We start from the raw sequence: 24,462 nt of genomic DNA, 5'->3' as shown, positions 1-24,462 counted from the left end.
AATTGAGCATGGCCAATAGTCAGGGATGATGGGTGTTGTCATCTAGCGACATCTAGACTGCACCACATTGTCTACCTCTGAGCTGACACCATGTTTGCCAACCTGAACACCATAGAGACTGCTTGAGATATAATATTGTGGTAAATATTCGTACCAAGTAAAATTGGTTGTCTGTCAACCAGTAATATGTTGTATAGAAGAGTGACTGAGGGAAAACAGTTCAGATGCTTCATCTATATTCTTCTTCACAGCTTGAGCTGGACTGAGAAGCAAATCTGTGAAAAAGCTTGCATTCAGTCCAACTTTATTGTTTTGAGTCAACGGATTCATTTGCAATATCACTTTCAAAATCCTTCAGCTTTCTCAACCCTGTCCCCAGAGCCTTCTGGCTTTGCCATTGATTCATATTGAACTTCTTAATATATGTTATTCATTATTCTTAGAATTAAATAGAGGTTTGAGTTGCTCTCCTAACCAATTTCCTGAACAGGTCCACACCTACTTAGGTTCAGCGATACTGCAATATTGGATAGTCCCAGATCATTTGCTCGGCCCAGGTGAAAAGCAAACATGATTGAGGTGAACATTTTCTCAGAGAAAAACTGTGATAGCAAGCTACATCGAGAAGCAGCCAGTTAGCACAATCCTGGAAAGTGTTTGTTTGCTAATGTGTTCAAGGAACTTGCACCTTGTCATCTTACTAAAGGGAGCTGCTTTCACCAAAGCTCCCATTTGTGACAACCGCTAATTGCGTGAATGGCATCTTGTCTAGTCTGGTCCCGTCTTGGTTCTTGGGCCTGTGAATTTCAGCATGGTAGTTTCAGTCTCAGTCCCCTCAAATTATTTCCTGGCACACTTTAGTGTTCCATCAGCCCTCCGTCATCGTATTTCACCGTGTTTTAGTCAGCAGTTTATCCAATCTGTTCCATAAAATGCTTGTAAGAAATGCATGAAAATATGAGTTTGCATCAGAATTTGGGTGAAGATGCAAATGAGATCAATCCAACAGATTCACTCTGCTGCAAATCTTCCATGAAGCCGTAAGATGAATAAGGGAAAACGTTCAATCTTTCTGAAACTGCGTCGTGAAGAACTGAAAGAACCCTGCATGAAAGCAGTGGCTTATATTAAATTAGGAGTACCCCTCTCAATCTATTCCTCCTTAACTCCTATTCATTTCTTTTGCCATCTGTCTGACTGGAATCTTGGAGAACATCCTGGATACTTCTGGACATTCGGCACTAGCCAGCTGCCCATGATCACAGCCCAATAGTTAGAACCCACACGTACCACTGAATGTAAAATGGAGGCAAAGAAATATGAGGAAAGTCAAAACGATGCAACTGTTCTTTATATTACTGCTTTAAAAAAAAATTGTAGACATTGTAGAGATGAGGAACAATCCATCAGTCCCGACACATTTCTAAGATTTTACAGTCAGCATAAAACATTTGCTTCAGGACTAAAAGTCTCCAGTTTTGATGTGATTCCAGTGAAAAGATTTATGAAAATAATGCCTGTAATGTGAATGAAATATGATTTATTATCAATAATAACCTCTCTCTGAAGTCAGTATTATGACAGTCAGTATTATTTGTACAAGTGTAGCTGTGTAAAAATATGATACTGAACCTGCTACTACCAAAATGAAGACGAGAGCACCTGAATCTCTCAGTCCCGCAAATAATATTTATTTTCACCTTTCATTTATCTATTTTAATTCAGCAGTATAATCCTACACATGTCTGCTCTAGAGAAGAGCTAGAGGAGAAATAGGATTTTGTTTGCATTTTCACTTTAAAATATTTTAAAAATTTATTTTACTGCTTAATTTGCCCATTAAGAATGGGTAGGTGAATAGGCTTATTAGAAAAACATCACACAAAAATGCCAACAAATTTTCGTGGGGATTTTTCCTCCTGCTGCAGAAATGTGAAGAACTGGAGAACTGAATTTAAGATAGGGAAAATGAAAAACTTAGAAACCAAAATGGACAGATTTGTCCAATGCTACTCAGGACTAAGTGACTTTCCATTGAATTTAGTCATGCTTATGCTTAGGAAAGTGGATATTGGCTTGCAGCCTTAATGTGCAACACACACACAAACCACTAAGAAGAAGAAGAAGAAGAGTTTGGATTTGATATCCCGCCTTTCACTCCCCTTCAGGAGTCTCAAAGCGGCTAACAATCTCCTTTCCCTTCCTCCCCCACAACAAACACTCTGTGAGGTAAGTGGGGCTGAGAAACTTCAAGTGTGACTGGCCCAAGGTCACCCAGCAGCTGCATGTGGAGGAGTGGAGACGCGAACCCGGTTCCCCAGATTATGTGACTACCGCTCTTAACCACTACACCACCCTTTTTTTTTTTAGTGATCAAACATTACATTGAAAGTTCAAACAAATGACAAATATATACCAAGACAACCATAATAAACATGACGATGGGGAAATAAATTTAATGTAACCAAACAAACTGAGCTCTTTAGACACCAAATTTACATGTTTCAAGAACAGCTTGAAAGGAAAGCCTCTAACCTCATGTTCAAAAAGAGAGACTAAGTAATAATTAAAGTCAAGCAGACTCATGTATTAGTAAAATCATTAGCATTTTATTTCAGATTTGATATTCAAGACCATCATCTTTTTAGCTTCTAAATTGATGTATACCGTTTTGGATTAATGCTCGGGGGTCAAAGAAATCTAAAAGATATTTGCATTAAACGCTTTTACTTTTCTCATTAGGATCATTAAGAGCTCTCTCTTTTTTAACCCCATATAGTATTTTTATCCATGTTGATAATTCCCAGGCTGTAGTTTTATACCTGCCCACATTAACGCTTCTCTACATTTTTATGCACCTTTACAACAGACACACTTTAAGGTACAGATTGAGATGCTCTTAAACCATTCAGCATGCCTGAGAGGCTTATTAACAAAATCAGGGCTGCCGTATTCTCCACTTCTTCTCCACTTAGGACCTATCAGCATGGGCAATCAGAGGTAGGAGGTGATTCAAGATGTTTGATAAACGTGGATTGGATTCGTGGTTCCTGTTTGAGCAGAATTGTGCTCACGGAACTGAGCTCATTCACTGCCACCTTCCCACTGCAGAACGCTGTGTCTCCTGTAACTGCACTTCAAAAGGTTCTGGTGAACCTCAGGACAGTGCCGGATTTATGTATAAGCTAAACAAGCTATAGCTTAGGGTCCCACTCTCTTGGGGCCCCCAAAACTATTTAAAGGGGGAAAAACTGTATCTACATTTCCAAAATATAAGATAAAAAACAAATAAAATAAAACCTGCATACAGCAGCAGTGTTTTGTGTTGTGTAGGCTCCAGTGATGTAAGTAATGGGCCCCGCCTGCTAGCCTGCTCCCTAAAATATCACTGGTTTGCTCATTTCTATATATAGGGTGCCTACATTCTGCTATTTATAATTATTAGTAGTTTGCATCATATATTTATTATTTATATTTATTTCATGTTATAGCAAGTTTCTAGAGACTATGAGTCTTTGTAAATTGTGTTTCTAAAGGAACTTTTGTTATTGCCAATGTGTTCGCATTATTAATTTAGTTATGAATAAAAAAATCATTTTAAGTTACAGCTTAATAATTATTTCACTATTAATATACTTCTTAATCGTATTGCAGTTCAACAATTACTTTGACAAAATACATATTTAGTTATGTGCAAATGGCTTTAGATACCTGTTAGGTGCATAAATTACCATATAGCATATATTCAACACAAAAACAGTGACAATTTGTTGTTGACAAAGGTCAGCTGGACATATAAAGGGCATTGTTACCTTCAGTAGCTTAAATCCGGCCCTGCCTCAGGAACATGGGCGCAGCCAAGGGGGGCGACTAAGGGCCCCCAACATCTGCCCCCCTCCAGATCCACAAAAATTATTGAACAGCACAGGAAGTACTCCGTTAATTGTGGTTCTGCCCCCTCAGTAGATTCCTTCCCTTTCCCCTGCTAAAGCTTGCCTGTGATTTTACCTGTGATTTCCTAAAAAAAATAAATCTCAACAACTTTGGCTGCCTCCCCCCATTAACAGAAATCCTGGCTACAACCATGCGCAGGAACAGTGTGAGATGTTGAACAGGAACTTCCAGCAGGAAGGGGGAATCAGCAAAAATTGCACGAGCTGAACTGCCTCCTTGTACCCCAGTCCTGAGATTCTTCATCCCTCATTTAGGGGGAAATTACAAATACTTGCACATTTCCCCCCACAAAAGAATGTAACCACTGGAATGGGGTGGGGATATTGGGGAAATGATAAAACGGGGAAAGGGGGGAGTTTCCCTCTTCCTTGTAGCTGCTTAAAACAAAACAAAGCAAAACAAAACAAAAAGATCCTAATCAATGATTCCCAAGTTATCTTTTCCTTGGCCTGCAGTCTTTTTACTCAGATAAGCTCTTAAGCAGCCTCTTCTAAGCAAGGGAGATGGCTTGATTACATTGGAAATTGTTGCTGTTGTTTAGTCATGTCCGACTCTTCGTGACCCCATGGACCAGAGCATGCCAGGCACTCCTGTCTTCCACTGCCTCCCACAGTTTGGTCAAACTCATGCTGGTAGCTTCAAGAACACTGTCCAGCCATCTTGTCCTCTATCGTCCCCTTCTCCTTGTGCCCTCCATCTTTCCCAACATCAGGGTCTTTTCCAGGGAGTCTTGTCTTCTCATGAAGTGGCCAAAGAACTGGAGCCTCAGCTTCAGGATCTGTCCTTCCAGTGAGCGGTCAGGGCTGATTTCCTTCAGAATGGATAGGTTTGATCTTCTTGCAGTCAGTCCATGGGACTCTCAAGAGTCTCCTCTAGCACTATAATTCAAAAACATCAATTCTTTGGTGATCAGCCTTCTTTATGGTCCAGCTCTCACTTCCATACATCACTACTGGGAAAACCATAGCTTTAACTATACGGACCTTTGTCGGCAAGGTGATGCTGCCTAGGCTTTTCAAGATGCTGCCTAGGTTTGTCATTGCTTTTCTCACGTTTAGTCAATACTCTCCACTATGACCTGTCCATCTTGGGTGGCCCTGCATGGCATAGCTCATAGCTTCTCTGAGTTATTTAAGCCCCTTTGCCACAACAAGGCAGTGATTCATGAAGGAGATATTGGAAATTATCTATCTACAATTGCATAGTGTTTCACTGCTGGAAGCAATGTCAAAATCCCCATCATGCATTTATTTTTTGGCTTCCAATTAATTCTGCAATGGACATCTAGAGAAATGTTGGTTAACAAACTTTGATCCTTTTATACACTAGAGGCCATCTGTTTGGTCTGTTTCCTTTTTACAAATGAAGGGAGCAGGAGGGGGAAGAACTTTATTGGAACATCTGGGAAGGAAAGCTAGGTGTATGACTTCATCCCCTTTTTGAACTCCCAACATCTCCTATGAACTTTTCAGAAAGTTATAAAGAAAATATGATCTCACTGCTAATCAAATTTGCACATTCAGGTGCACCATTCCCTTTAGGGCAGATGTCTGCTCAGTTTGAGTTGATTGGTTGATATAATTTATTTCCCAATTTTTAGCACCATAACTAGGAGGACAATTCCTCCATATCCTTCTTTAATGAAAGAGGAAGCACCACGTTGCGATTCATTCAAGTATAAATGAAGCTCAGAATCTGAAAGTGCAATCAAGTCTCCGAACTGGAACCTGGTCTTAAGAGATATGCCTAAATAATTAGACAATCTGAGCCTAAAACAGATACAAGATGTTCTCTTGCATATCAATGGCTCATGCTAAATTACCTTTTCCTACTCACTCAAATTGTGGAAGATTGAGGCTCATCTCACACACGTATCATGCTGCTGTGCAGTCCTCCTGAAAAATTGTTGGTCAGAAGTAGCTAAAAAATAAAATAAAAATGTTACCATTCTTGTTCGTTAAAATCCACAAATTCAATGATTGACTATCTCCAAAGAGTGTTTGAGCATTTACTGAATCTTGGTGTGCTTAGTTGTATCATGCATATTGTCAACTATCTGGTACTACAAGCTCGTAAAAGCCAAAGATTACACACACACACACACATTAGCCTGGAAATTGAAATCTGGTTTGTTGAAACGTTAACTTTGGCCTCTGAAGTACACATTGCTTGTAAAAGAAGGCAAAGTTTAGGTGGGAAATCTGGATACTGGGTAGAGTCTTAGACTATGCACCTATCACATCATTTTTGAAAGAATTGCACTGGCTGCCTAGTAGCTACTGAGTCATTTTACAATTTCATTTCTACTGCTTAGCTGTCCATTTTTAATATCATATTTTTGCTCTTGGTTACCAGCTTTCGGAGGCAGAGCTGTGTGTTTTTCTCTAATGCTGACAAATGTCAGGCAATCTGTAGAAAGAACATAACTGCTCAAAGAGCACAGATTTTTAAAGATGATCTCATCTGGCACCTGGGAAGCTGAAGGCAATTTTAAAAAGTGTGTTATCTGTAGAAATAGGTTTACAATCCGAGTAGAATGCTTTTTTTGGGGGGTGGGATCCATTGTGTCTAGATCATGGCAATTAAAATAAATGTGGATCTAAGCTCTTATCTATGCCTTCTTGAACAAGGACTCTTGTTAGTGTACATCAGGGGTAACCAACATGTTGCCCTCCATATATTGTTGGGCTAAAACTCACAGCAGCTCCATCCTGCATGGCCAATGGTCAGGGCTGATGGGAGTTGTAATTCAACCACATCTGGAGAACCATATTGGCATATATCCACTCCTTATCTTCAGCGCTGTCAGGTTTCTCCCACTTCAGTTCCTTGATGCCTTTGTCCTTTACCTCTAGCTCAGTCCACAGTTGAGGCTGGTTTATGTTAGGGACCGGCTGGATGAAGAGTGGTAGGAGCCGCCAGCCCAAGAGCCCACCAGGGAGGGCTCCAAAGATGACACCTTAGAGCTCAGAGCCTAGTGTTGGGACATTGAGGTGCAGTTAGCAGAAGAGACGAGCTGGAAGCTGATCAAAGCAGGAGACTTGAGCGATCAAGGGGAGTCAGAAGGAGGGCCTTCCAGGGTAGGATTAGAAGCTGAGTCACAGCGTGTGTGCTGACAATCCCAATCCTACTGACTCTCCTCTCCCTCTGAGCAACACTTCAGACAAGTCCAGAGGAGGAGCTCACCCACACCTCCCCAATGCTGTCGGCATGTGGAGGGTCACAAGGCCAGCTGGCTAGCCCCAGCTGGGTCGTCTCCTTCCAGCCATCCCGCTGTGAAGACCAATCGGCCTCTGCTCCAAAGTAAATCAGTGACCCGGGCTTCAAAGCCAGGGCACACTATTTCAGCAGATCGAACTGCACACACAGAATAGGCATGAGGCTTGTGGAAGCATGCTACAACTACGGATTTATTAATCATAAATCAGGACAAAGAAACATGTCGTCTCTCTCTTTGCCTTCTCAGAGAGACAGAGAAAAACAAAAGTTATATACACAACTGAAGTTCCCAGCAGACTGTGCTGGAATGTAAACAGACATGTGACAGGCAACAGTTCCCTGTCTGCTCCTTAAGGTGGAATGGAAATTCTCAACAGATGCAGCCTTCATCGGCTTAGGAGGGATCCGGAGTGAGAGGCTAGAGGGGAGAGGGATACCTAGAGCTTTGTTTCAGCAACACCTTTGCTGAGTTAAGACGACCCATGGACATTGCTGTGCTGTTGCTTTTCTGCAAATAAAAAGCTAATGGCCTTCCATGCCTTCTGTGTGCGTTCCTGTGGATGACCTGGCTCCTTGACAGCTCCTTGACAGTCCGTTAGGACTGCCCCACCACCCTCAGCCTGACCTCAGCTTGTACCCACCTGCCTGCCTTGTCACATCCAGACCAGGTGATGGTAGGATTGGCTATCAACTTCCTTCTCCTTAGTCTTGGTGTTGCCATGGCACAACTCAATATGGAAGAGGATGGGCACAAAACTAGAATCAATTGGCTCTCCACCTACTGTCATTCTCTCTGCCTTCTGCCCCACCAGTTTGAGTGAAGTCACGTTGCCCCTGGGGGGCTCTCTAAGATCTCTTCCCAGTCCTTGGCCCCTCCCACAAACCCTGCCTTCCTCCATGGTCTACCTGAGGCCCAGCACCTTTCCATCCTGCATGGAAGCTGAAGGAAGTTGAAGAGTTCCTGAAGGTTCTATTTTGTAATACCCAATCAGCCAAAACATGGGCTTCACAACCTCCACGCAATATAGATAAAGACATACGTCTTCTAAAATGCTTTCAAGATAGTGAGAACTGCAGGCACACAGCCCTTCCTGAAACAGATATTTCAGAAGCTTTATAATGAAAGAATGGCTTAATAGAAATGGCAAGACCATATTTTCGCTTAACAGTGAGCAACAGATACATGCTGTCAGAGGCTCAGGAGCAGAAGAGCAGGGGAGAGAGCAAATAGAGAGCGGAGGAGAGGAATCAGAGGGGAGCGTAGGGGAATATGACAGTGACCCGAGAGATTCCATGAGCTTCTCCAGCGAATCAGAAGATTCCCAGGAGGGGGCGCCTATGGTAAGGGCGAGGGGGGGTCCCAGGGGGGACGCTCCATAAACAAGGGACGAGAGGGGACTCCCAAGGGAGTAGCGGAGGATCAGGACCAGTTCCCCCACCAGAGCACAGTGGGGGGGAAGAGTCACATGAGTCAGGACCAGCTTCTCCTCCAGCGGGGAGAGAAGATGAGTCAGGGGTAACCACGCCCCCATCGGGAAGTGGGGAAACGGAGGGAAGGCCAGGTCCAGCTAGCCTCCCCGAAAGAGGGAGCAGTGACACAAGTGTAACGGTCAGAAGGAAAGTGGGAGGCTGCGCGCGCGCGCCAAGTTCAAATGTGGAGGAGCGCGGGACAGCAGAAAACCCGGATTGGGAGCCAGGTCCTAAAGCCCGAAGGAGGGGGGGAGAAGAGTCAGGGGACTCAGCGTCAGAGGAATCTAGGAGGGCTGAGACTCCGACTAGCAGGAGGACCCAGAGAAAGAAGGAACAGAGGAAGAGGTGGAGTAAGGCTAGAATCTTAAGCTGGTGTCAGGGGGGAGGAGATTCAGATGGAACTTCTACGGTCTAAGGCATAGACGTAGCGTTGCGCGCTGCGCGTCTGGAAATGAAACTGAACTTCAATAAAGACTTTTTTACTTGAGGAAGAAGCAGCGTTGGTCTTGTGTGAGCTGGGACCTTGGGCAGCGCTGACACATGCTATTATTATCGGTCTGGATAAGTAAACACAGATTTCTTTCCTATTATTGCTGTTTTATTGCGAAGGCTGAAGCCCCTACGGCCCCTAGCAGTTGGCTCCTGTGTGTGACAAAATGCAGATACCTTGCAAAATTCACAGTTTTGTAATACAGTTCTCCAACCACCATATGTATACCCAAAAAACCATGCATCAGGGGAAACACACACACAAAATGTGTATTGCAATGCACACAAAATGTGCATTGTATTGAAAATGAAATAGAAAATGCATTGCATTAGGGGAAACGTTTTTTTTTAAAAAAGCATTGAATATACAAAATTATGTACCACAAAATGTACACAAAAATGCATGAATATTCATGCAGACTTTTCTTTTTTAAAAAAACCACAAACACATTTGGAAATGCAGCAGACTGAACTTAATCCTGGAGAAAGAAGAAACCAAGAACAACTGAAATCGAAATATTCACACATCCCTGGTAAGAGGCAGATGCAGTGACTTTATCCTTACAGCAATGCAGCGGAGAATTGCTATTTAAAACAATTTTAAAGGAAATGGTCAGGGAACAGGTATATATTCAAAAGTAAGGTGGGATTGAAACCTAAGAGGAGTACGGATTGTAAACACGTAGTGGCAAATGTAGGACATTTACTCATCTTCAGGAAGTTAGCCAGTATTCAATTACTCCAGCTCTCTCCATTCCAGTAAGACAGTGAAGATAACAGGATTTCCAAACACGCTACAGACATAGGAGAGCAGGAAAGGCACAATGTGGAACTCTGGATTCTGTTCCTTTTGGCCATATGAGAAGTACATGAACAATTCCGTAAGTGTGAAATCAAAACAGAGCTTTATAGCCTTTGGTTATGACCGGCATTCATGTTTAAGGACCTCCACATATCCAGACATAACAGTAAGCAAGGAGAGGCCTAGCATGGCACATCACAGAGGCACGGCGAGATATTACAAATTCACAAATTCAAAGAGAACAGTTCGGATAGATAGTTAGGCATGTGTCACTGGATTCTTCTAGACTTCAGTTCCTTTTGCGTGTTCAGACCTTTAAACCTCCCCCTTAAATAAATTCAGACAAAACTCAAATTTTGGTTTGGTTTTTGGCAGAATTTAGGCCACAACTTTATTGATTACAGCAAGTGAGTGGTTGCATAGGCTCTGGTTCGACTAGCTCCCTGCACTGTTGCAGGTAGCGCTGATTCAGGGCACCAGCATAGGTCAGCCAAGGGTGAACACCCAGATAGGTGGAAAGCCAGGAACAGGCTATGTCCACCACCCAGATGTCCCCCTGGACTCAGGCACGGGCACAACCCCCCCACAGGGTTGACCAAACCATTGAGTCCCTGGATTCCTTTAATGGAATACCCTTCACATAGGGATGGCAAGAGCCATCCCTATCACCTGAACCAGAGCCTATCCACAACCTTACAAGTTGTGATGATTTGCTATGTGACAGGCAAAACCCAAATGGCACCAGCCAAGTGGGGGAAATTCCTGCCGTGCCCCAGTCCCAATGACAGACGACACATGATGGCATAGCAAGTCAAGCGCAAAGCCCTAAATATAGGGAGAGGTGGGCAGGTGTTCCGATTCATGCACTGAAAGAGGAAGCTCTGGGTCACGTGCATAGGTATATACAGGTCCCTTGATCCGTTTTAGCCTGTGTCCCATTGGCCTGATTAAACCCTGCATCAAGGGACCTACCAATCGGGTGTTGTAGCTAGCCAATCTTACCCACCCACAACACAGGGTTTGGTTGCCAGGTCTCACCGCAAACACCTCTTTAAGGGAGGACCCAATTTCCCATAATTTACATAAAACCCCAGACAGATACATAATCTGGTTGAGCTGGGATGTATTTGAGATTTAGGCTGCCCAATCCTCTATTAGGAACCTTCTCTCCCTTATGCTCAAAGATTGCTTCAGCTGAATTTTGTGTTAGGAGCTGATGAGTTATTCCTTTGTAGCCTTCTGCAGCCTGAAGGAGAGAGAATGAACGAATACCATAAGTGTAATTGATCATTATTCATACCGTATCCCACCTGAGTGCTTGAAATAAGGCAGAAAACTCAAGTGGATGCATAGTGAATAATAGAAATAATTTACACCTCAGTTTAAGACTACATAACCATTTCATATGTGGTGACACAGGGCCAACAGCTGCTGTTATGGCCTGGTTCAGAGCTGTCAGTTAGGTCCACATATTGATTTGTTACTATAATGGTTCTGCCCTAGTGTCACTCACCTCTATTCCCAAATGTATTTATACAAGCCTAATTGAGAATGAGAGTTTGTTTGGGTTGGAGGGAGAGAGAGAGAGAAAGAAAGAAAGAAAGAAAGAAAGAAAGAAAGAAAGAAAGAAAGAAGGAAAGAAAGAAGTGTGTGTGAATTAATGTGAGGAGAGAGAGCCATCTGAACTAGACAAGTGTGGGGATCTTTTTATTTTCCACCTCATAAGACCAAGGAATTGGCATTTCCTTCCTCCCTTCCTTCCTTCCTTCCTTCCTGTATCTGTGATCCTTGTGTTGTTGTTTTTTTAAAGCAAAAATTGGCTCTCAGTGTGGTTTAGAGTGAAAATGCACACAAAAATACCATGATAAAATTAACTACCAGACTAAGCTCAAGGTCTTGGTAGCAGCATAGAAAGCTCTGTACGGCTTGAGAGCAAAATAGCTAAAAAAAACCTGTTGCCCCTTATATAGCCAACTGATTGCTGAGCTCTGTGGGATAGGGCCTCCTGCAGATACCATCTCATCAGGACCTCCATTCCATACAATGCAGGAAAGAGGCCTTGAGCGTTGAGCATCTGCCCTTTAGAATTCCCTACCGTATAAGATAGATGCTGCATCTATTATCTTCCATCTTCCTTTTCCAACAAGTCTCTTAATCAGAGATTTTTATTCCGGTCTTATTTGAAATTGTTTTTATACATATTATTTTGCTGGTTCTTCTTTCTTGTTCAGTTGCTCCCAGATGTTTAGTGGGAAGAAATTCATGAGTGAAATAAATCATAGAATTGTAGAGCTGGAAGGGAATCCCAAGGATCATCTGGTCCAAGCCCTTGCAATGCAGAAATCTCAGCCACAGCATCCATGACAGATGGCCATCCAACCTCTGCTCAAAAACCTCTAATGAAAGAGAGTCCACTATGTCCCGAGGGAGACCGTTCCTATGTCGAACAGCTCTTACTAAACAAATCAAAGTCATGCATGGGAGTTATGGATAGGAAATGTCTCCTGGCAATTGATGATACCTGAAGGAGCGTCTCCACCCCTATTGTTCTGCCCGGACACTGAGGTCCAGCTCCGAGGGCCTTCTGGCGGTTCCCTCGTTGTGAGAAGTGAACCAGGCAGAGGGCCTTCTAGGTAGTGGCTCCCGCCCTGTGGAACACCCTCCCATCATGTGTCAAGGAAATAAACAACTTTCTGACTTTTAGAAGACATCTGAAGGCAGCCGTGCTTAGGGAAGTTTTTATTGTTTGATGTTTTATCGCATTTTTAATATTCTCTTGGGAGCCCCACAGAGTGACTGGGGAAACCCAGCCAGATTACTACTACTACTACTACTACTATAATGGTTCAGGTTCTCCAGAGGCACAGGACAGAACAGCTCAGACTGATGGGAAAGCAGCCCTCAGTTGAGCTGCCACTTATTACCCAAATTGGTTACATTTTCAGAGCAAATGGGACTCTCCTAAATCGAGGGTCCTGGTTGTGCTCGGGACCCTTAAGCCATAGCTGTCAACTTACAGATTTGAAAATAAGGGACCAGCAGCCTTGAAAATAAGGGACCAGCAGCCAAAATAAGAGACCTGCAGCCTCACCTGTTCCAGGCACTCCAGTCTTCCTGTCCTCCTGCAGTCTGGTCAAACTCATGCTGGGTAGCTTTGAGAACACTGTCCAACCAACTTTGTAACCAGATGTTCAACTGAATAGAATCTGAATCACATGCACCACAAGGCCTATGCAGCCTCAACTTAAGATGGCTCCCCAGCCTGGCTTTGCACTGCAAAGTTTGCAGCAGCACGTGCAACAAAATGGCATCCAGCATTCAAAAACCCCCTCAGCTTGCATTAACTAGCCACACACAAGGCATGCAAGCTCCACCCCCCAGTCGTTCTTAGACTTCTTATTGGGTGAGCACCTCAGCCAAGCAACACAGTTGGAGCCTCCCTCCTCCCTGGCCGGCAGGGAGGGAGGAAGGGGAGCTGCTTCCTTTGAAATTTAAGGGACATCATTTAAGGGACATTTAAGGGACATCCATCAATAAGGGACAGCAGCGGGACATGGCGCTGGAATAAGGGGCTGTCCCTTCAAATAAGGGACACTTGACAGCTATGCCTTAAGCCACCCCCACAGGGCGTGGCCCAAGCCTTGTCTGTTGGGCCCCGGGGTCGCGCTTAGCTGTTTGGGAACCTATAGATGCAGCAGCTCGACGGGGGTGGGGCACTCACTTCGTCCTGCCGAACTGAGCTGAGACTATCATCTGGTACATTGTTCAAGGCCGTAGCTATGCCCACCATTGCCCTCATCATTGCCCTGTCCTTGCTTCCTTCTGACCCTCTCCTTAGGTTCTCGATCTCTTCTTCAGCTCCCTAAAATCAACCCCACCCCCACCCAGACCTTCCACAAACCTTCCTCGTTTTGTGAGCCTCCCCCCCCCCTTCTCCCACTTCCCACCTGTGGCTTCCTAGTCCTAGGTTACCTTATTCCTTCTCATTTTCTCTGCGGGTGTCCCTTGCCTCCACTTAGAACTGTATTTGATATTCTCATCACCCTCCATTGCCCTTCTGCTTCGGATACACAGTATAATCCCATTCCTTGCCTCTTGATTGTTTCCTTTCATTGTGGGGGCTGCCCCACCTCTAATTTGCTGGCTTCGGTCCAGTTTATGAAGTTATTTCCTGGGAAAGGGCTTGGGGGCCTCGGGGCGCAAACCCAAAGCTTGACCTCATCCTGATTAGCAGCACTGGGTTAAAGGGCCATCATATGCTACTTGCAGCTTTGGTATTTGTTTATCCTAGGTCTGGCTGCCTTTGAGAAGATGCTTGCAACATGCAGTCAGTAGCAGTGGTTACATAACTTTATGACCACTACTCCATAGCAATTGTTGTTATACAATTCCATTCACCATATAGATGGGGTATGTACTTTTGGTTTTATTTCATATTGAATTGACATTATAGCTCATGCTTACAGCTTATAATAATTTGAGTTATTGTAAGTTACCATGCATATGCAGGTCATCGTTTCAATAATTCATTTGCAGTTTATGAAGCATTTCTGTATCCTTCTGCTGTGCTGAAGAAGAATTCCACGAAACAGTGGATATTTCCAGAATCACTGTTCACTATGTCTGTTTGCGGACTACTTTGGCCATGTTGGACATCATAAAACAAAAGCTATACGGCTTGTTTTCACCAGATAAGAATCTGACCCATTGCTTCTTTCAGAGACTTGCATAGTCTACAAAGACTTTCAGAGACTTATAATATTTTCATTTGGTTCTATGTTTTCAAGAGAATCCATCAAGAGTGCATATTTTATGACTTTCAGAGATTTATAAGATTTCTGTTTATTTGGTTTTGCAGAGAGTGCATTTCATATATTTCATACTGTTCAATGCTCTGTATAGATTATATAGAGTTTATATTGACATCACATTGTTGTACTTGGTCATTGTGTTGCCTTGGATATTACTGATAATTGTTTGCAACACAGGGGTTTAATTGTTTGGTTGCCTTTGAGAAGTGGCACTTTAATATTATTTGAGCTGCCTTCTCCTTCTTTGCATCCTGACCATCTCCCACAGGACTGGACTACGAAACAACAAAAAGCATGCTTTTGGTTGTTTTGTTCTGCTGGTCAGATAACCTGAATGTGTGAACTGCGGAGGGAAATGAAGACAAAACCGAAAGGTGCTGTGACATTGTGCCACAGCAACGAAACAGTGAAATTGCCTGTGGCACAGGACAGCAGGAGGAATGACAGAGTTGACTGGTTTCATGTCAGGATGTACAGTATTTGTGTGCCTTAAATTATTCTACACTAACAAGCATCTCGATATAGCAATTCAAGCAGAATTTTTTCTATGGGAAAACGAGATGGGTGGCTTTTCAGAAATGGGGTGAGGGGGTTGGGGAAGACAACTCAAAATCAAAATAATCTACTGACAACCCAGCAGGTTGAATTGGCTGGAAGAGAACCAGACTTTCATCGCTGCTCATTGCAGGATCAAAAATTTAATCATCAATAACTTCCACGACAGTGTCTCGTATATCTCACTGAGTTCACGTTCGTAGTTTGAGGGGGTCGAAGAGGCAAACAGAGAAATCAGCTGTGGCAAATGAATGCGAAGTAAGGAGACCAGTAGTTTAGCTCAAGGAAGATAAGGATTTGTGGCAAGGAAATGGTGAGCTGTGCGATAGCCTCAGAAATATCATTTAAAATTAATCTGATAGACAGTTTGATGGCTGTAGCAGCCAGTGCCATATTAAATAAATGAGGGGCACTATGCTGAATACTTTGGCCACCTCATTAAAAGAGAAGACTCCCTGGAAAAGGCCCTGATGCTGGGAAAGATGGAGGGCACAAGGAGAAGGGGACGACAGAGGATGAGATGGTTGGATAGTGTTCTCGAAGCTACCAGCATGAGTTTGACCAAACTGCGGGAGGCAGTGGAAGACAGGAGTGCCTGGCGTGCTCTGGTCCATGGGGTCACAAAGAGTCGGATTCGACTAAACAACAATGCTGAACTACCTTCCACCAGCAGCACTATTTAGGCAGAGAAGATGAGAACAGAGGCCAAGTGGAAGAAGAATGAGCAACAGAATGCAGAGGAGCAAAGGAAGATAGAGGAACGCATTGGGAGTTGTAGCCAGAAGTGAGGAAGAGAATGTCAGAGAAAGGGGCAGGGAAAAGAAACAAGAAATGAGCTAGTGAGAGCTCATATAAGGAGACCAGCACATTTTGTTATGGTTTCTACATGCAATAATAATCACAGTGGTGACGTAGTAGCGTTAATACGCACCCATCAACTGCAGTTGTGCAATCACTCTGGCTGAATCCTGAATCAAATCAGGCCAATTCAGGTTGACACAGGATTCAGTTGGAGTGGGTTGAGGTCTGGATCTGGGCTGGGCCTGGAATTGGATTGGGGAGGCCCATGCGAAGCCCTACTATCAACCACATTTGTTCTCATTAGTAGATCTCAAGCAGGATTCCTTTGCAAGACAACAAAAGAGCAGATAACATTGACTTGTGCGTCTGATGGGTTTTTTTGTGGGCTGTGTTTTTTTTGAGGGGGGGTAAGTGTATAAGGGACCCGGGTGGCGCTGTGGGTTAAGCCACAGAGCCTAGGACCTGCCGATCAGAAGGTCGGCGGTTCGAATCCCCATGACGGGGTGAGCTCCCATTCCTCTGTCCCAGCTCCTGCCAACCTAGTAGTTTGAAAGCACATCAGAGTGCAAGTAGATAAATAGGTACCGCTCTGGCAGAAAGGTAAACGGTGTTTCCGTGTGTTGCTCTGGTTCGCCAGAAGCAGCTTAGTCATGCTGGCCACATGACCCAGAAGCTGTACGCTGGCTCCCTCAGCCAATAAAGCGAGATGAGCGCCGCAACCCCAGAGTCGGTCACAACTGGACCTAATGGTCAGGGGTCCCTTTACTTTAAGTGTTATTCTGCCAGATGTCATTGACATAATAATAGTGGATTTATACTGGACCGTTCACATCATTCCACTTTATTGGTTGTTCTGTGATGCTTCCTCGTTATCGCAATCTGCAAGACATCCTTGCACCACGAAATCACCACCAAACCCGCTCTTCAACATTTGTGGTATGAAAAGCTGCAGGATTTCAGCAGGAAGCTAGAGGACATAAGGTAACTGGATTCAAAGCAGTAGGTCCATCCTGAAAACTTTGCAGATGCAAAAGAAAACAGATCGCATATAACCACTCTGATTCAATCATGAGCACAAATCATCATAAATGCACAAATGATGTCTGGAGGGACTCTAGATAAAGGTTTGCAGCTAATACACTACTGGCTATTACATACCAACTTAAAGTCTTATTGTCTAGATTATCTGCAAAATAAACTTTGATGGCATAATTACAGATACGATCTGAAGGCACTTAGGAGGCAATTATTAGAAGCAAAAATAACTACCCTGAGCTAACAAGAGGCTTAATATATGAACAATGAAAAGTAGTGATGTATGATAGCTACTCAAAATTGTAAAATACTGTACAGATGCAGTACACCATCCTTTTTTCAAGAAAAAACAGGCTGGAGAAAATAGAATGATTGGCTACAGGATTCCAGATTAGAAATAGCTATTACTAGATAGTCCTTTTAAGTTACGCGGGTGGTCCTGTGGGTTAAACCACAGAGCCTAGGACTTGCCGATCAGAAGGTTGGCCGTTCGTTTATTGCAAAGTATTGGAAGACACAAGATCTACCCACCCTGGAAGAATGGCAGATGAAGGTGATGGACTACATGGAACTGGCGGAAATGACTGGCAGAATCCGAGACCAGGGAGAAGAGTTGGTGGAGGAAGATTGGAAGAAATTTAAAGACTATTTACAGAAACATTGCAAAATTAATGAATGTTAGAATGATGTTGGAATGAATTTATGTGATTTTAGTAGAAATGCTACAAAGATTTAGGAAAAAACAGACTGTTAATTGGTGAAAGGAGGGAAAGTAAAGTTATATTAATATCAAGATAAATTTACAGGACAAAAATTTGAAAAGAGGGAAAGGATTTGCTGAAATGGATAATTGACTTAGAATACAAAAAAGGGAGGTGTGAGGAGGTCAGGGAAATAAGCTAATGAAAGATAAGTAATGAGAAGATTTGCTGTATTTTTCCTTGATTTTTGTTTTTGTTTTTTGCTTAATGGATTTTAATTCTCTGCTCTTTCTTTTTTATTTTTATTTTTTATTTTTTGTATTTTATCTCTTTTTGTTTAAAATGTTTTTTGTTTTTTCTTTTTGTACCTCTAAAAATTTTAATAAATATCTTATAAAAAAAACAAAAACAGAAGGTTGGCTGTTCGAATCCCCGCGACGGGGTGAGCTCCTGTTGCTCGGTCCCTGCCCCTGCCAACCTAGCAGTTTGAAAGCACATCAAAGTGCAAGTAGATAAATAGGTACCGCTCTGGTGGGAAGGTAAACGGCGTTTCTGTGCGCTGCTCTGGTTCACCAGAAGCGGCTTAGTCATGCTGGCCACATGACCAGGAAGCTGTACACTGGCTCCCTCGGCCAATAAAGCGAGATGAGTGCTGCAACCCCAGAGTCGGCCACGACTGGACCTAATGGTCAGGGGTCCCTTTACCTTTACTTTAAGTTGGGGTTCTCCAGATGTTGCCAGACTACAGCTCTATCATCCCTGTTCAATGGTCATGCTGGTCATATATCATGGAAATCCAACATCTGGAAGGCCAAAGGTTTACTACCACTGTTTTAAGATGATAAGGAATCAAACACTTACGAGATGGCATCTATTGATTACTAAAATTCTTGGGATGGCAAGATGTGCCTATGGTCGAGTAGTGTAAAAGGTGCATCAGAAATCACAAGGTGCTGCTGAGAGGAATGCCCAGGTTAGTGTCTTAAAAATTTATTTATCTTATTTTATTTATTAAATTTCTATACCACCCTTTATCCGACGATCACAGGGTGGTTTACAATAAAAAACGCAAAAATACATAACATGGGAACAAAAGAATATAATAACTCTTTCCCCTACCCCAGTTTAAAAGGCCATAGATTGGCTGATTAGCCAACGGACTGGGAGAAGAAGAATATGTTTTTGTCTGGTGCCTAAAGATATGTAACCAAATCACCAGGGAACCCTACCTAGGAAGAGCATTCCACAAGCAGGGAGCCACCACAGAAAAGGTCTGTTCTTGTGTTGCCACCCTCTGGACCTCTTGTAGAGGAGGCACATGAAGAAGGGCCTCAGATGATGATTGCAGGGTGAGACGACCCTCTGAGTAAACCCATATAATATACCCACTCCTAGCTACGTGAACATGAACAGAATCACGTCCAGTTTTCCAAGGTTCATTTCCTAAGCTCAGCATACACTTCAGATGAGGACAATTCCATAGGCCTCCGTAGGCTGGATACATTTTAATGTGTTTTTCAGACATGTAGAACGCGAATGCATGTTTTAATCTGTTTTTCTATTGCTGCTTTTATGTTTTGATTGATTTAAAGAGTTGTTTAGGGTTTTTCACTGATAATTTTATTGCTTTCTTCTCTTTGTAAACCGTTTTGAGGTGTGTTTTTTTTAAAAAAAACAAGCAAGCAGTTAAATTTTTTTATGAAATAAATAAAATAAATAAACAAATAACACCGCTGCCCATCTTTTTTCTTTGGCCATTTTACAAAGCGAAAGAGTCACCTTTAATATCTGTGATCAAAGGGATTAAATGTGGTTTCTGTCTGACTGAGTCTGCTGACTTCAAGCTTTGTAGGAGAGTATGGATAGGATCCAGAAACACGACACAACTTGGGGGTCACTTTGCCCAGCAAAAAAACAGCAGTGTAACCGCTCTCGGATAGTATTAACAGAGAGCAGATTTCCTAAACAAATTAAGTGGCCACAGGATTAAAATGAACTGATGATATTGATAAAAACCCGCATATTTTACATAGAAACTTTCCCCAGGGGGAGGGAGAGCTCCCCCCTCTCCCTGCAAAAATTCGATTCTCAAGGCTCTGCGCTGTTCATAATGTTGCCTTGAGCCTGGAAAAGTGGAACAATAGGACTGAAAGAGTCATGAATTACACTCATTCATCTATAAATGTCAGTGGTACCAGAATTAAATGCTAGCATTGTTAACTACTTTGTTGCCAGTAATCACCAAGGAAGCAATTATTTGTAATTATTTATATGTTTCTTTCAAAGACTTTTTTCTTCTTCTTCCAAGGACCAACCAAAGTGTTATTTGTTTATTGCATTTCCACCCCAATCTTCTCCTGACTGCCTTGCTCTCCCCCCCTCATGGGTTTTTTGTTTGTTTGTTTTGTATTCTTTGCTGATACAGTGGAACTTCAGTTCAGAACCTGAACGTCAAAACCCCAGAATTGCTTCCATTTTCGAACACACATATTAAGTCGAATGCCTTCTGCTGCATATTTTTTCAATGGATTTTGCCGACCACCCATTGTCAAACGATCTTCTGGAACAGAATACTTTCAGAAACCGAGGTTCCACTGTGAAATTAAGAAATACCTAGGCCATTTTACCTTGGAACCTCGGTTTTTGAAAGTATTTCATTCCAGCACAGCAGCAGCGGGAGGCCCCATTAGCTAAAGTGATACCTCAGGTTAAGAACAGTTTCAGGTTAAGAACGGATCTCCAGAACAAATTAAGTTCTTAACCTGAGGTACCACTGTATGCCAAAATCCTAAATCAGCTCTCTTCCCACATTCAAAAGTTTAAAGCTCTCCTGGGTTGTTGTTGCTTTTTGCCAATCTGAGGCTGCACAAAGCAGTCTTGAGTCCTCAACTATCTAGGACAATAGTAGCCAATATCATTCCAGCTGTTGTCAGATCGCAAGTCCCCTCAGCTACAGCCAGCATGGCCAATTGTCAGGGATGATGGGAATTATGATCCAACATCTAGAGAGCCCCACTTTGACTACTCTGAGTAAGTAAGGCTGAAGGTACATTCCAAGCAACTTGTGATATCCATCTGCAGCATCTGCCATTAACTTCCCCTCCTGGATGGACAGCCCTCGCTGAATTAAGGGACAGCTTGGTTCAGCAATATTCAACTATTTTAAACTTTCCCTGTTTACTAAGGTGGAAAACAATTTGGCTACTGATGTACTTGTAACTAAATTGGGTAATGAGCCTAAGATCTTAGTTTTGTGCACTTTCTAATTAATGGAGTGTGCAAAAGTGGGAAGGTTTCTCGTTTCATTTTTTTTAAAAGCATCATGCGTTAAGGGGGGGCGGGTAATAGAAAATCTTTTCACCCAGAACAAATCAAAGGTGCTCAAGGAGGCAAGAGAAACAAGCCGTGCATAGACTCCCAACACAAATATTTTTAGCTGAGGAAACATTAGTATTAACAGTTCACAGCAGTTTGGTAATTTACCTTCTCACTTGTTGAAACTGTTGTCTCATTATCAAGCTTAAAAAGTACCGTATTTTTCACTCCATAAGGCACACCGGACCATAAGGCACACCTAGTTTTTAAGGGGGGGGAATCAAGAAAACAAATCTTATTTCCCCCCCAGCCCCAAAGAGCAAAGAAGCCAAGACAGCAAGCGGGATCCATCCCGCTGACTGCCTTGGCTTCCTATTTAGCCACGCGCAACCTCTCCAGCCGGGAGAGGCTGTGTGCAGCTTTGGCAGAAGCCAAGACAGCGAGCAAGATGGATCCCGCTCGCTGTCTTGGCTTCAGTTGTAGCCGCAGGGCTGGGGCAGGGAAACAGGTCCGGGAGCGGCGGCAAGGTTGCAAAGCCTTTGGAGCACAGCGCGAGTTCCCGCTGCGCTCCAAAGGCTTCAGGGGTAGCTGCCTGAAGCCTTTGGAGCTCAGCGGGACCTCGCGCTGAGCTCCATAGACTTCGGGTTCCTTTCGCTGAAGCCAGGAGAGCATTCGCTCCATAGGATGCACACACATTTCCCCTTAATTTTTAGAGGGGAAAAAGTGAGTCCTATAGAGCGAAAAATACGGTAACCAATTTTAATTTGGGGTAAAATAATTTTATGGACTAAACCAGGTAATCACACGTATTAAGTGCTAACACACCTTAGAAACAACCAATTCTCACAGATTGTAGTGGGGATAATATATCCCACCCATATTAAAATAATAATAATAATTCTAACAACATCAGCGGACAATAGCAGGATTATGATTAGGAAAAGGTGACAGGTTCTCCTTCTCCTCCTTAAGGAATTCTTTCCAAAATGTGATTCAAATAGCACTGGGGGACCTAAACAATCCCAAGTCTTTGTTACAAAGACATATAGGACTTAAAGTAAAAGCATCATTGAACTTCATAAAGGACAACAGGAAATAAGAAATGGTGTGTAACATATATGTTTCATCTAAGAGGGCACATGTATACCTACTTGTTCTAAGCAAGTCAGTTTCCAGATAAGTACAGACCTGCCCTAAATATGTGTCTCCTGGGTACCGCTGAAGTGTTTATAGCTATATGTACTACTGTACAATGGCATCTATGTATCATAGCCCCCAATGCTAGGGGCCTCTAATACCCAGAGAGATTCGGAGGCTGAGGTACAGGCTGCTCCACTGAGGGGGAAACCTTCTGTACTTTCTCCCATCCCCTATCTGCCAGAGGATATGGTTCTAACCTTGGACTCATAATATGGGTCCCAAAGAGCACCTCCAACCCAACAACCTCACAGAAGCCAATGGATACAGGCAAATACAGTGGAACCTCAGGTTACAGACGCTTCAGGTTACAGACGCTTCAGGTTACAGACTCCGCTAACCCAGAAATGTACCTCAGGTTAAGAACTTTGCTTCAGGATGAGAACAGAAATCGTGCTTGCAATGACAGCAGCAAGAATATTATTGGCACAAAATTGGAAGCAAGAAGAATTACCGATGAAAGAAGAATGGAGGATGAAAATGATGGACTTTGCAAAATTAGATAAACTTACAGGAAGAATTTGAAACCTGAGGGACCAGAGATTCTCAGAAGACTGGAGTAAATTTATGGACTATTTGAAAAGTAATTGTGATGAACAGATTACGCTAGTAGGTTTGCAAGAAGTTGTGTAAGGTGAATTATTTGAAATATTGCAAAAAAGATGAGAATTTTTAATTAAAGATAATTAAAGGTAATATGAAATTAAGAAATGCATAATAAGTGATAAGAATGGAAAATCATCAGAGGTGTTGACGGAAGTCCAAAAATTATTGTATAAGATGAGTTTTGTTGTATGAATGATAATTAGTATGTTAAAAATTAATAAAAATGTGTATATATATATAGAGAGAGAGAGAACAGAAATCGTGCTCTAACGGCGCGGTGGCAGCGGGAGGCCCACATTAGCTAAAGTGGTACCTCAGGTTAAGAACAGTTTCAGGTTAAGAACGGACCTCCAGAACGAATTAAGTTCTTAACCTGAGGTACCACTGTACCCTTTAGTAAACCAAGCCAGCACCTCCCTCAGAAAGGTGGGGCCAGTTACAGAACAGGCATCCAAAAGCCTACAAAAGATTTCAGATAGCTTCAGATGTCTGCAGAGGCAACGTTCCTCCGTTAGTTGCAATAGGACCCAGAGCTCCAGCAGGCAGGACCCACCAAGAGCTGTCCGTGGTCCTGAAATCCCTCTGCTAAAGAAACCTGACATGGGAACATAGGATGCTGCTTTATATGGAGTCAATGTTGTCTACAATGACAAGCAGTGGCTCTCAAGTTTCAGACAGGGAGCATTCCAGTCCTACCTGGAGATGCCAGGGATTGAACCCAGTACCTTCTGCATGCAAAGCAGGTGCTCTACCATTTAGCTATGGCCTGACTTGGCTTGCCCAGAAGAAAGTCGGACTGACCGTATTCACCACCTCCCCGAGCCCCAAGCTTCATGAAACATGATACTATGCTTCAAGTACCTCTTGCTGACTGTGCAACCTCACCCATTTTTATCTTTTTCCACTACCAACTGAATTCAACAATAAGTGGCCTTTATTTTTTTGCTCTTAACGGCGAAGCGACACAAAAAAGCCTTTTCCGGCATGGATTTAAGGTGTAAAAGTTACACCAGTTTAATTGCTGTGTGCCTGGTTGTCCTTTAAGAGGCTGCAGAAAATAAAAAAAAAACTGGCAATCTTTTGTAAAACTTTGTCCTAGTTTTGCCTAATTTTGAGTCACATTATTCTGGCTTCCTTGCTGCTGTTAAGTCATGTCCTTTTAGTTATTTTTTAGCACACCTGGAAGTGATTGAATAAGAAATCTATGAATGAAGTGCATCAGGAACATAAATAGTTCAAAAAAACCTTGCATTTTTAATCTTAAGGACCAAGGACAATGACACCACCACCCCATTCCTTGCCAGGTGAACATTAAACGCATCTCATGGAAACGATAGGTGTATTATTCACAAATTCAATAAGTTCTCTCTCTCTCTCTCTCTCTCTCTCTATATATATATATACTTCAAGATGGCCCAAATATAAAAGGTGGAATTCAGCTAACAAGCCCCATCAGAAGTCTTGTGTAATGGATCTCGCCTCCCCGCATGCCCCCCAAATTGGATTC

This window comes from Podarcis raffonei, chromosome 10, assembly GCF_027172205.1.
Source record: "Podarcis raffonei isolate rPodRaf1 chromosome 10, rPodRaf1.pri, whole genome shotgun sequence".
Lineage (NCBI taxonomy): Eukaryota > Metazoa > Chordata > Lepidosauria > Squamata > Lacertidae > Podarcis > Podarcis raffonei.
Note: the sequence above shows the minus strand (reverse complement) of the source record.